Raw genomic sequence first — 15,172 nt, forward strand, 5'->3', positions numbered from 1 at the left:
ATCCGTGGTTCCACGTCCTCTTCTGAAACCAGCCTGAATTTCTGGCAGTTCCCTGTCGATATACTGCTGCAGCCATTTTTGAATGATCTTCAGCAGAATTTTGCTTGCGTATGATGTTAACAATATTGTTCTATAATTTCCACATTCGGTGCGATCACCTTTCTTGGGAATAGGCATAAATATGGATCTCTTCCAACCAGTTGGCTAGGAAACTGTCTTCCACATTTCTTGGCATAGATGAGTGAGCACCTCCAGTGCTGCATCTGTTTGTTGAAACATCTCAATTGATATTCCAACAATTCCTGGAGCCTTTTTTTTTTTGCCAGTGCCTTCAGAGCAGCTTGGACTTCTTCCTTCAGTACCATCGGTTCCTGATCATACACCACCTCTTGAAATGGTTGAATATCGACTAATTCTTTTTGGTATAATGACTGTGTATTCCTTACATCTTCTTTTGATGCTTCCTGCATCATTTAATATTTTCCCCATGGAATCCTTCACTATTGCAACTCAAGGCTTGAATGTTTTCTTCAGTTCTTTCAGCTTGAGAAATGCCGAGCGTGTTCTTCCCTTTTGGTTTTCCATCTCCAGCTCTTTGCGCATATCATTATAACACTTTGTCTTCTCGAGAGGCCCTTTCAAATCTTCTGTTCAGTTCTTTTACTTCATCAATTTTTCCTTTTGCTTTAGCTGCTCGATGCTCAAGACCAAGTTTCAGAGTCTCCTCTGACATCCACCTTGGTCTTTTCTTTCTTTCTTGTCTTTTCAGTGACCTCTTGCTTTCTTCATGGATGATGTCCTTGATGTCATTCCACAACTGGTCTGGTCTTCGGTCACTAGTGTTCAATGCATCAAATCTATTCTTGAGATGATCTCTAAATTCAGGTGGGATATACTCAAGGTCATATTTTGGCTCTCGTGGACTTGCTCTGATTTTCTTCAGTTTCAGCTTGAACTTGCATATGAGCAATTGATGGTCTGTTCCACAGTCACCCCCTGGTCTTGTTCTGAATGATGATATTGAGCTTTTCCATCTTCTCTTTCCACAGATGTAGTCAATTTGATTTCTGTGTGTTCCATCTGGCGAGGTCCATGTGTATAATTTATGTTGGTGAAAGAAGGTATTTGCAATGAAAAAGTCGTTGGTCTTGCAAAATTCTATCATTCGATCTCCAGCATTGTTTCTATCACCAAGGCCATATTTTCCAACTACTGATCCTTCTTCGTTTCTAACTTTCCCGTTTCAATTGCCAGTAATCAATACATCTTGATTGCAAGTTCAATCAATTTCAGACTGCAGCAGCTGATAAAAATCTTCTATTTCCTCATCTTTGGCCCTATTGGTTGGTGTGTAAATTTGAATAATAGTCGTATTAACTTGTCTTCCTTGTAGGTGTATGGATATTATCCTATCACTGACAGCATTGTACTTCAGGATAGATCTTGAAACGTTCTTTTTGACGATGAATGCAACACCATTCCTCTTCAAGTCGTCATTCCCAGCATAGTAGACTATACGATTGTCTGATTCAAAATGGCCAATATCAGTCCATTTCAGCTCACTAATGCCTAGGATATCGATGTTTATACGTTCCATTTCATTTTTGACGATCTCCAATTTTCCTAGATTCATACTTCGTACATTTCAGGTTCCGATTACTAATGGATGTTTGCAGCTATTTCTTCTCATTTTGAGTCGTGCCACATCAGCAAATGAAGGTCCTGAAAGCTTTACTCCATCCACGTCATTAAGGTCAACTCTAGTTTGAGGAGGCAGCTCTTCCCCAGTCATCTTTTGAGTGCCTTCCAACCTGGGGGGCTCATCTTCCAGCACTATATCAGACAATGTTCCACTGCTATTCATAAGGTTTTCACTGGCTAATGCTTTTCAGAACTAGACTGCCGGGTCCTTCTTCCTAGTCTGTCTGAGTCTGGAAGCTCAGCTGAAACCTGTCCTCCATGGGTGACCCTGCTGGTATCTGAATACCAGCGGCATAGCTTCTAGCATCACAGCAACACACAAGCCCCCACAGTACGAGAAACTGACAGACACGTGGGGGCCAAAATAGATTAGTAGCAGCTATATTGATGAGGTCCACGAGATCAGATAGTGTCTTAAGCCAATCTCTTTTGAGATATAAAAGATAGAAGTGAGCAGAGAGACATGAGAACCTCACACCATGAAGAAAGCAGTGCTGGGAGTAGAGCACATCCTTTGGACCCAAGGTTCCTGTGCTGCGCTGCTCCTCAACCAGGGGAAGACTGAGGATGAGGACCTTCCTCCAGAGCCTATAGAGAGAAAGCCTTCCCCTGGAGCTGACCCCGGAATTTGGACTTTTAGCCTACTTTACGGTGAGGAATTAAATTTCTCTTTGTTAAAGCCATCCACTTGTGGTATTTCTGTTACAGAAGCACTAGATGACTAAGACACCCTCTGAATCAAAGTATAAGTGTTCTGAAGAAAGTAGTATGTGAAGATGGCGACTTAGACTGACACACCAGAATGTTTCCTTACATCAAAGGCCTGAGAAATCGAGTGATACAGATATAGATGACAACTCTGGAACCCTGAACATCAAGTAGAAGGATGAAGAATTAGACTGAACTCCAAGTGGAAAGAGAGACAGAAAGAAAACAGCAGATACAGAGAGATACAGACCTTGCCACCTGACTCTGCAGAGCGTAGTTATCTTGGGACTAAGCAGGCAGCGTTCCTGAGTAAGGAGCACAGAAGGGCAACTATAAGCAACTCACAGCAAAAAAAAGAGATACTATGCAAACAAACCTGGAGTGAAACAAGGTGGGCAGAACACAAGCCAGGGCTAAAAAGGGAAAGTGCAGGAAGAGGCGCAGGAGCTCCAATGACTCTGCCAAACATGGAGAATGGAGGGAGTCAAGAATTGGGGGAGATTCTCCTCGCCAGTGGCAGAGCCTGACCATTTGGCCAGGAAACACCCAATGGAGAGTAAAACTGCAGATTTAGCAACTAGAGGCCTCCCACCCAGCCAGTCCCTGTGGACCCCCCCACATTAAACAGACCAGGCCCCAGTCACCTGGGGTGGCCAGGCAGAAAAGCCCACCCAACCCATGACAGGCGAGCCCATATTCGCTGTCCGGATACCAACAGCAGCACACCTGCAGCTCAGTGACCGGGAGGGGCATGCCTGCAATCTGGCAACCGTGGGAGGGCACCTGCCGTCTGGCAACAGTGTGTCTGTACCCTGGTGATCGGTGGGAGCAGGTCTGCAATCTGGCAATTGGCAGGAGCATACTCACTGCCTGGCAACTGACAGGAGCACACTTGCACCCTGGAAATCAGTAGGACTGCACCCACTTCCCAGCAACTGGCAGGAGTGCCTACAGTCAGCGACCACTGGAAGCATACCCATTGCACAATGATTGGCAAGAATGCACTTGCAGCCCAGCAACCATGATGAGCAGACCTGTAGCCAAGCAACTAACAGGAGTACCTCCACATCAACTGCCCAGTGACCAGCAGGATCACCCAAGCCTGCACAGTAACCAGAAACACAGCCAGTACCATTGCCGAGCAACTGACATGTGTCCCACTCCCTAGCCCAGTGACTAGCAGGTGCACCCATGTATACTCTTCCAACAACCACCTGGCATAGCTCGACAGGCACATCCCATCCCCAGTGACCACAAGGAGCATCCCAACAGACTCCAATGACAAGCAGGAGCTCCCTGTGTCAACACTCAACAACCACCTAGCTATAGCATCACCCATCCTACACCTAGCCAGTTTTCACAGGCTGACGCCACATGCACTGCGAACCCCTGATCTCCCAACACTTACTACGACACCAATTTGTGCCTGCATAAAGGTCTACCCCATCCATTTGGGTACTATTGATAACCTGTGTATACAAAGATGGCCTCTCCAGCAAATGTATGAACTGCTAGCATCAACCTGGAAGGACCTAATCATCCCACAAGGGCTGTGGAAGGACCTAGACCACTCAAAACTTGTCACTACAAAACAAAAAACCAAGACAAAGCACATAAACATAGGATCCATCAATGAATAAAATTATATTTCAATGCCTTGGAGATAAGAGACAATACCAAATCATTTAAAGATACAAGATGGTTCAAAACAGTGATCAAAATAAAGGAACAGAAAATTTTCCTGATGAAGAAGCGGCAACAGAACTATCTGATAAGGAATTCAAAAGACTTACATGTAAAATCCTCAAAGAAATCATGGAATACATAGACAAAACTCTAGAAGAATTCAGGAAAACAATACAAGAACAAAATGACAAAATAAACAGGCAATTGGAAACCATACAAAAGCAGAAATAAGAAATCCAGAAGCTTAACAATAAAATATCACAAATAGGTAACTCAGTAAAAGGACGTAGATTTAGAACTCAATCAGTGGAAAGAAGGATCAGCAAAATAGGGGACAAATCCTTGATACTAATTTATTTGAGAAACAATCAGAAAAAACCATAAAGAAAAATGAAGAAAGACACTATCAACTGGAATAATCTATGCGTGATTGGAATTCCAGAATAGGAGGTGACAAGAAAAAACAGAGAGAGAACTGTTTAAAAATTGCTGGCAGAAAACTTCCCTGGTATCATGAAAGATGAGAAGGTTTCCATCTAAGAAGTTCAACAAACCCCATACAGGATAGACCCCAAAATTAAGTCACCAAGACATATCATAACCAAGCTTTCCAAAACTAAAGACAAAGAATTCTGAGAGCAGCTTGTGGGAAAAAAAAAAGCACATAAAATGGGACACCAATGAGCTTAAGCTCTGACTTCTCAGCAGAAACCTTGCAGGCAAGGAGGCAATGTGATGAAAAACATAAAACCTTGAAAGAAAAGAACTGCCAACCAAGAATCATGTATCTAGCAAAATTTTCTGTCAAATATTATAGTGAAATTAAGACATTCCCAGATAAATAGAAATTGAGGGAATTTGTAAAAACCAGACCAACCTTACAAGTAATAATAAAAGTAGTCCTTTGGGCAGAGAATCAACAACATCAGATAACAACCTGAGACCAAGACATGTGACAACATCACCTAGATACCAACCCAGACAAAGAACTCTCAAAATCAAAATGAAGCTACAAAGCTGAAAACGGAGAACCAGAGAGGTCAATCTGAAATCTAAAACTTCAAAACAAAAAGGGAGAAAAAGGTGTAGTTATAGAACTTCCATATGAAGTGGAGGTCAAGGTGATATTAAAAAAAATTAACAGACTGTTTTAAATACAGGATGATAAAGGTAAACCTCACCATAACCACAAAGAAAATTAACAAACCTACATACTGAAATAAAGAAAATAAAAAAGTCCCAGCAAACACAAAATCAACAAAAGCAATGAAATGAAAAGATAATTCATGAACGAAAGAACACAGCACAGAAAATTAAAGAAAACTAAGGAATCATCAATACCATAAAAAAAAGCATAACAAAATGACAGCAGTAAATTCATACCTATCAATAATCACACTGAATGTAAATGGTTTAAACACTTCAGTCAAGACAGAGTGGCAGAATATATTTAAAAAAAAAAATGACACATCATTTGTTGCATACAAGAGACACACCTTAGACACAAAGACATATAGAGGTTAAAAATCAAAGGATGCCAAAAAAAAATATATATATATATATCAAGCAAACAACCAAAAAAGAGCAGGAGGGGCAATATTAATCTCTGATAAAATAGACTTTCAATCAAACTTCATCATAAGAGACAAGGAAGGACATTATATAAAGATTAACTCATCAATCCACCAAGAGGACATAACCATAATAACCATTTATGAACCCAATGATAGAGCGCCAAACTACATAAAACAAACTCTAACAGAATTGAAAACAGAAACAGTCTACAATAATAGTAGTAGACTTTAACACACCACTTTTGACAATGGACAACTAGAAAGAAACTCAACAAAGGCACAGAAAATCTAAATAATACAGTCAATAAACTTGGCTTCATAGACATATACAGAGCACTCCATCCAATGGCAGAAAAATACACATTCTTCTCCAGCACATAGGGATCATTCTCTAGAATAGACTGTATCCTAGCCCACAAAGCAAGCCTCTGTAAATTCAAAAACATCAAAACAATGTGAAGCATCTTCTGAGATCACAATATTATAAAATTAGAAATCAATAACAAAAAGAACAAGGAAAAACGTACTTGGAAATTGAACAACATCATGCTTAAAAACCACTGGGTAATAGAAGAAATTAAAAATGAAATTAAAAAATTCCTACAATCAAAGGAAAATGAAAATACAACACACGAAAATTTCTGGGACACAGCAAAAGCAGTGCTCGGAGGCCACTTTATAGCAATAAATGCACACACACAAAAAAAGAAAAAAGGGCCAAAATCAATACCTTACCCCTACCACTCAGACAAACAAAAAAAGGGCAGCAAAACAAGGCCACAACCGCCAGAAGAAAGGAAATGATAATATGAGAACAGAAATAAATGAAACAGAAAAACAACTGAAATAATAAGACTAGAAGCTGGTTCTTTGAAAGGATCAATAAAATCAACAAACCACTGGCCAAATTGATGAAAGGAAGAAAAGGGAAGATGCAAATAACCCAAATAAGAAATGAGATAGGTGGCATCACAAGAGAACCAACTGAAATAAAAACGATCATAACGGAATACTATGAAAAATTCTACTCCAACAGTTTGAAAACCTATAAGAAATGGGCAGATTCCTAGAAATACACTGTCATGGACTGAACTGTGTCCCCCAAAGATATATGTATCGATTTGGCTAGGCCATGATTCCCAGTATTATGTGATTGTCCACCATTTTGTCATCTGATGTGATTTTCTTATATGTTGTAAATTAGGTGGGATAGGCAACAGTTATGTTAATGAGACAGGACTCAATCTACAAGACTGGATTGTGTCTTTAGCCATCTCTTTTGAGATATAAAAGAGAGAAGCGAGCAGAGAAACGGGGGCCCTCATATCACCAAGAAAGCAGCGCAGGGAACAGAGAGCATCCTTTGGACCCGGGGTTCCTGCCCAGAGAAGCTCCTAGTCCAGGGGAAGATTGATGAAAAGGACCTTCCTCCAGAGTTGACAGATAGAGAAAGCCTTCCCCTGGGGCTGATGCCCTGAATTTGGACTTCTAGCCTACTAATGTGAGAAAATAAATTTCTCTTTGTTTTTTATAAAGCCATCCATTTGTTGTATTTCTGTTATAGCAGCACTGGATAACCAAGACACACACTATCTACCTAAACTAACACAAACTGAGGTAGAATATCTGAACAGAACCATAACAAAAGAAGAAATTAAAGAGGTCATAAGAAACCCATTAACAAAAAAATGCCCTGGCCCAGACAGTTTCATTAGAGAATTCTACCAAACATTCAGAGAATAGCTCACACCAATACTACTCAAACTATTCCAGAATACAGAAAAGGAAGGAATACTCCCAAATTCATTCTATGAAGCCAGCATAACCCTGATATCAAAGCCAGGCAAAGACACCACTAAAAATGAAAATTATAGACCAACATCCCTCATGAACATTAATGCAAAAATTCTTTATCCAAAAGAATGTAACAGCATATCAAAAAAATAATATATCATAACAAAGTGGGATTCATACCAGGTATGCAAGGATGCTTCAACATTATAAAATCAATCAACATAATACACCACGTAAGTAAAACAAAGGAAATGAATCACATGATCACCTAAGCCAATACAGAAAAAGCATTTGATAAAGTCAACACCCACTCCTGATGAAAGCTCTCACCAAAATGGGAATAGGAGGAAAATTATTCAACATAATTAAGGGCATATACACAAAACCAACAGCCAACATTGCTTCCAATGAAGGAGGACTAAAAGCATTCCCGCTGAGAACAGGAACCAGGCAAGGATACCCTTTATCACCATTCTTATTCAACATTGTACTGGAAGTCCTAGCTAGAGCAATAGGACAAGAAAAGGAAATAAAGGGCATCCAAATTGGTAAGGAAGAAGTAAAACTATCCCTATTCACATATGATATGATATGATCCTATACATAGAAAGGAAACCCTGGTGGCGTAGTGGTTAAGTGCTACAGCTGCTAACCAAAGGGTCGGCAGTTCTAATCCACCAGGCGCTCCTTGGAAACTCTATGGGGCAGTTCTACTCTGTCCTACAGGGTCGCTATGAGTCGGAATCAACTCGATGGCACTGGGTTTTTTGGGTTACACATAGAAAATCCATAAGAAAGCTACTAGAACTAATAGAATTCAGGAAAGTGGCAAGGTACAAGATCAACATACAAAAATCAGTCAGACTCCTCTACCCTAACAAAGACAAATCCAAAAAGGAAATCAGGAAAACAATACCATTTACAATAGCCCCCTGAAAGATGAAATAAAAACCTGTTGCCATCGAGTCAAAGTCGATTAAATGATGAAGAGATAGTCTCTTCAACAAATGATGCTGGCAAAATTGGATATCTGTTTGCAGAATCCATACCTCACCACATACACAAAAACTAACTCAAAATGGATCAAATATCTGAATGCAAAACCTAAAACCATAAAGTTTATGAAAGAAAACACAGAAAAACACTAAGGGCCTTAATTTATGGTATAAATAGAGTATCAAGCATAACTAAAAATGCAGAAACTCCGAAAAATGAACTAGATAATTGGGACCTCCTAAAAATTAAACACTTAAATGCTTATCAAAAGACTTTTCAACGAGAACCTTACAAACTGGGAAAAAATCTTTGGCAACGGCATATCTGATAAAGGTTTAATCTCTAAAATACACAGAAAACTTCAACAACTCAACAATAAAAAGACAAGCAACTCATTTGCAAAAGAGGTAAAGGACATAAATAGACACTTCACCAAAGAAGACATTCAGGCAGCCAACAAATACAGGAAAAGATGCTTGCAATTATCAGCCATTAAAAAGATGCAAATCAAAACCGTGATGAGATACCATCTCATCCCTGCATGTATGGCACTGATCAAAAATTCAGAAAACAATAAACGCTAACAGGTTGTGGGGAAATTAGAACTCTCACACACTGCTGGTGGGAATGTAAAATGGAAAACTACTATGGAAAACGATACGGCACTTCCTTTTATGTGTGTGTGCTGGTGCCATCGAGGCGCTTCCGACTCGCAGCAACTCTATAGGACAGAGCAGAACTGTCCCATAGGGTTTCCAAAGAGTGGCTGGTGGATTTGAACTGCTGACCTTTTGGTTAGCAGCTGACCTCTTAACCACTATGACACCAGGACTCTGGCACTTCCTTAGAAAGCTAGAAATGGAAATACCATATGATTCAGCTACCCCACTCCTAAGAATATATTCTAGAGAAACAAAAGCCGTCAAACAAACAGGCATATGCAAACCCGTGTTCATTCTACCACTATTCACAACAGCAAAAAGATGGAAACAACCTAAGTGCCCATCAACAGATGAATGGCTAAACAAATTATGGTGTATTTTACACAATGATGAATCCACAATACATCTCACAACATGGATGAACCTGGAGGGCACTATGCTAAGTAAAATAAGTAATCACAAAAGGACAAATACGCAATCGGTCCACTATTAGAAAAACTCAAGAAAAGGTTTACACCCAGAAAGAAATAATCTTTGAGGGTTACCAGAGAGGTAAGAGGCAGGGAGGAGAAACCACTAACTAGATGGCAGTCAAGTGTTAACTTTGGTATAAGGGAAAGGCAATACACATACAGGTGAAGTCAGCACAACCTAAGGCAAAGGAAGCTACTGAGAGACAGGAAAACCGGACGAATGGAAACGGTGAACCTGGGGGCAGGGGGGAAGGAGAGAGTGCTGACACACTACAGGGATTGCAACCAATGTCACGGAACAATTCGTGTATTAAATTTTTGAATGGGAAACAAATACGCCCTAAAAACTTTCACCTAAGACACAATAGAACATTAAAAAAGTAGACGTGCTCTTTCTATTCAAGTCTGGACAAAATGGGGGAAGCACTGATTAAGTAATAACTGATAAAAAGGTCGGAAAATGTTCCATACCTAATTATAGATACCTAAGTGTTTATTCGGAAACTCTGGTGTCATAGTGGTTAAGAGCTACAGCTGCTAACCAAAAGGTCGGCAGTTCAAATCCACCAGGTGCTTCTTGGAAATCCTATGGGGCAGTTCTACTCTGTCCTATAGGGTCGCTATTTCACTCCACTGCTATTCATAAGATTTTCACTGGCCAATTTTTTCAGAAGTAAACCAACAGGTCCTTCTTCCTATTCTGTCTTAGTCTGGATGCTCCACTGAAACCTGTCCACCATGAGTGTCCCTGCTGATCTTTGAAATAACAGTAGCATAGCTTCCAGAATCACAGCAACATGCGAGCCTCCACAGGACAACAAATTTACAGATGAGTGGTGATAGCATCCTGGGTGGACTAAAAGCAGAGAATGCTAGAAAGATGTTTACTGTGATTTACTGATTATGCAAAGGCATTCTACAGTGTAGATCATAACAAATCATGGGTAATACTGAGAAGAATTGGGATTCTAGAACACTTACTTGTGCTGATACAGAATCTGTACATAGACCAAGAGGTAGTCAATCAGAACAAGGATACTGCATGGTTTAAAGTTAGTAAAGGTGTGCATCAGGGTTGTATCATTTCACCATACCTATACCTATTCAATTTTTTTTATTCAATCTGTATCCTGAGTAAATAATCCAAGAAATTGGACTACATGAAGAAGAATAGGGCACCAGGATTGAAGGAAGATTCATTAACAACCTGCAATATGCAGATAACACAACCTGGTTTGCTGAAAGTGAAGAGGAGTTGAAGCACTTACTGATGAAGATCAAAGACTGCAGCCTTCAGTATGGGTTACACCTCAAAATAAAGAAAACAAAAATCCTCAAAACTAGACCAATAAGCAATATCATGATAAATGGAGAAAAGATTGACGTTGTCAAGAATTTCATTTTACTTGGATCCATAATCAACTCCTATGGAAGCAGCAGTCAAGAAATCAAACAACAATATTGCATTGGGCAAACCTGCTGCAAAAGACCTTCTCAAAGTGTTGAAAAAAAAAGGATGTCACTTTGAGGACTAAGGTGCACCTGACCCAAGCCAAGGTATTTTCAATCATCTCATATTCATGCCAAAACTGGTCAATGAATAAGGAAGACCAAAGAAGATCTGATGCCTTTGAATCATGGTATTAGCAAAGAATATTGAATATACCATGGACTGCCAGAAGAACAAAAAAGTCTGTCTTGGAAGAAGTACAGCCAAGGGAGCTCCTTGGAAGCGCAGATGGCAAGACTTCGTCTCACGTACTTTGGACATGTTATCAGGAGGGACCAGTCCTTGGAGAAGGACATCATGCTTGGTAATGTAGAGGATCAGCAAAAAAGGGGAAGACCCTCGACGAGATGGACTGACACAGTGGCTTCTACAATGGGCTCAAACACAGCAACAATTGTGAGGATGGCACAGAACCAGGCAGTGTTTTGTTCTATTGTACATAGCATTGCTATGAGTTGGAACTAACTTGATAGCACCTAATAACAGTGGTGGCACAGTGGTTAAGCAGTCAGCTGCTAACTGAAAGGTCAGCAGTTCCAATAGATAAAAAAAAAAATTTTTTTTTTTTTTTTCTGTGAGAGAAAGATGTGGCAGTATGCTTCTGTAAATATTTCAGCCTTGGAAATCCTATGGGACAATTCTACTCTGTCCTATAAGGTTGCTATGAGTCGGAATCAACTCCACAGCAATAAGTTAGAGGTTTTATTGGAAGTGTTTATTCTCCTGAAAGGATCCCTGATGGTGCAGTGGTTAAAGCGTTCAGCTGCTAACCAAAAGGTCAGTGGTTTAAACCTACCAGCCACTCTGCAGGAGAAAGATGTGGCAGTTTGCTTCCATAAAGATTTACAGCCTTGGGAACCCTATGCGGCAGTTCTACTCTGTCCATAGGGTTGCTATGAGTTGCAATCAACTCAATGGCAGTAGGTTATTGTCCTTAAATCTTATCCTAATTTGGTAGTGTAGAAAAAGATTTTGAATCTCCACGTTCCCTCTCCAACTTCTTATACACAGGTCATCATTTTTAGTTCATCTATTGTTTATTCATAAGACCAAGAACATGCATGCTTTTTGTCACTTGTGGGCCTTCCTACATGTTGTTTCCTAAATGTAAATGTCCTTCTCTACCTCTCCCCCTCTCCTTCACCCAGCTAGTTCCTATTTGTCTTTCAGATTTCGACTAACACATCATGCCCCAAGGAGCTTTCCAAGACTCCTAACGACAGGTTAGGTGCTCTTCCAACACTCGATGTTCAACCCTGTGTGATGTTTAAGATTGTGTGTCAACTTGGCTGAGCCATAATTTTCAGTCGTTTTGTAGTCATATGATGTTGTGATCACACCATGATGAGATTTAATACAATGTGATCACCTCCATGATGGAATCCGCTGTGAGTAGCCAATCAGCTGAAAGGGAGTTTCCTTGGGCATGTGGCCTGCATGAAATATAAGTGGACATTATGGTAAGGCTTGTGGGTTTTTGCTCATTTTGGATCCTGCAGCTGACTCCTGTTTGTCTGACCTCCAGCTCTTGGGACTTGAGCTAGCACCTCACCTGAGGTCTTGCCTGTCGATCTTGGGATTTGTCAATCTTTGCAGCCTGTGAGCAAGAGTCCTGCTGTCCGACCTGCTGATCTTGGGTTTGCCAACCCCTGTGGCTACGTAAATCAGGAGAAGCCTCTATCCTGACCCATGGACTTGGAACGTTCCAGCCTCTACAATGGCGTGAGCCATTTCCTTGACAAAAATCTCTCTCTCTATATATACTGATACGCTTTACTGGTTTTGCTTCTCTAGAGAAGCTAGCCTAAGACACCCTGTCATAGAACTAAGTTGAACCTAGTGTTCTCTTATCTGTCTCCTCCAAAACTATAAACTTCTTGAGGGAAAGGGCAAAATTTGGTTCACTACTATATCTTCAGCACTTAGCACAATGCCTGGATTATAATATACAGTCAATATTTGCTGCAAAATTATTTGAATAGTCAAATAAATATTATTTCCCACCCTCTACTCATTAAATCATACATGATTATAGGAAGGAGAATCAGAATGGATGCAAAATTTTAGATAATGAAAATAGTTTTAAAACACTTAATTTTATATTTCAAATGAGAATTTGCATTAGCGAAAAGTTTCAAATCTTCTGGCACTGAGAAAATTTTATCAGAATAAACATCACAACCTTATCATGTTATTAAGATTATTAAAATAATAATTTCAGAAATAACTGCTGCATTTATACAACAATTTATTAAGAGTTCACTTCATTCCAAGTGAATGAACAGATTCTAAGGATTTAATAGTGACTATATCAGACACAATCCCTGACCTAAATTTTATGAAGGCAGAGTGAACCAACGCCAATAATATTTTTAAAATGGTAACATATGACCAAAAAACAAACACGTTAAAATGGGAATCTCATTCCATAAAGCCCACTGAATTGTTAATTTTTGTTAACATTTTAGAGGAAAAGTGAAGCCTTTAAAATCATTCATTAGTAACTTAATTGAGTAACCGTTTATATAAGAAATCATTTCCCATGCCTTTTGGGGAAATTCTGGGTATGAACCTACATATTGTGCATAGAAAGACAGTCCCAGATAAGAAGAAAAACAGATACAGACAGTCTCCATGGCATCACAAACAGCTGTGGTCATGAAAGAGACCTATTCTTGGCAAATGGTAAGTGAAAAAAAAAAAACAGAAAAGAGATAAGACATAAGAAAAATTAGAAGAGAAACAACAAATATGATAAGCAAGGGAAAACACAGAGAGGGGAAATGAAAAACCAAATGACAGGATAAAAACATTACTTAGTAGCAGCCTTCACATTTATTGCATTTTGAATTCAAGGTAAGAATTTGTAGCACAATTAGAATTTCTTTTCAGAATCTTCTATTTAATCGAGAAGCCCAAAAATTAATCAGCTCACACGTAAAAAAAAAAAAAAAAATAGTACACTATAAAACCAAATCAAAAACCAAACTCATTGCCGTTGAGTTGATTCCGACTCATAGTGACCCTACAGGACAGAGTAGAACTGCCTCATAGAGTTTCCAAGGAGCGTCTGGTGGATAATGAACTGCTGACTTTTTGGTTAGCAGCTGTAGTTCGTAACCACTACGCCACCAAGGTTTCCTAGTACACTATACGTTTAGCATAACTCAAAAAAAACACTAGTAATTTTTTATGTTAGTAGGTTATATTTTCCATGAATTTCATTTCAGGATAATAAAGGGGATATTAAAGAATAATTGTTATAAAAGGGAGAACTGGGTCATTTGGGCTTGAAAAGCACTGCTACAGCATCTATAACTAACAGTATAGTTACTGGGTAACAGGGCATATGCATTTTCACTTTACTAGATAAACAAATCCTTAGTGTTGTAGTATAACAATTTAAAATTACACTAGCATTACATGACAGTTTCAGTAATTCTACATCATTGTAAATACTTAGTTGTTGTTGTTAGTTGCCATCAAGTCGATTCCAACTCATGGTGAGCCCATGTGTACAGTGTAGAACTTTTCCATAGAAGTTTTTTTTGGTTGCTGTTGTTGTTATTGAGAATATACACAGCAGAACACACACCAATTCAACAATTTCTGAATGTACAATTCTGTGACACTGATTACATTTTTCAAGTTGTGCAACTATTCTCATCCTCCTTTTCTGAATTGTTCCTTCCCTATTTACATAAACTCATCACCCCCTAAATTTCCCATCTAATCCTTCAAGTTGCCGTTGTCAATTTGATCCCACACAGACAGTTCTTAAAAGAACACAAACCTGAAGGCAGGCATTCTTTACTACTTAAGCTAACTGTTTAAAGAAGCCTTTGGGGGATATTTTCGGTTTAAGGTTTAAAGATTATTTCAGGGCAATAGTTTCAGGGGTTCATCTAGGCTCTATGGCTCCAGAAAGTCTGGAGTTCATGAGCATTTGAAATTCTGTTCTGCATTTTTCCCCTTTTGATCAGGATCTTTTATAGAATCTTTGATCCAAATGTTCAGTAATGGTAGCTAGCTGGGCTCCTACTCCTGACGAACCTTCTTCCTCTGCTG

The 15,172-nt window shown here is 39.4% G+C and overlaps 1 protein-coding gene across 10 annotated transcripts in view; it reads right to left on the reverse strand.

The window, feature by feature from the left end:
* Positions 1–15,172, reverse strand: part of CDK19 (cyclin dependent kinase 19) — a 190,539-nt gene that overhangs the window by 105,318 nt on the left and 70,049 nt on the right. The gene's annotated exons all lie outside the window — the stretch shown is intronic.

The sequence above is a fragment of the Elephas maximus genome, chromosome 1, assembly GCF_024166365.1.
Source record: "Elephas maximus indicus isolate mEleMax1 chromosome 1, mEleMax1 primary haplotype, whole genome shotgun sequence".
NCBI lineage: Eukaryota > Metazoa > Chordata > Mammalia > Proboscidea > Elephantidae > Elephas > Elephas maximus.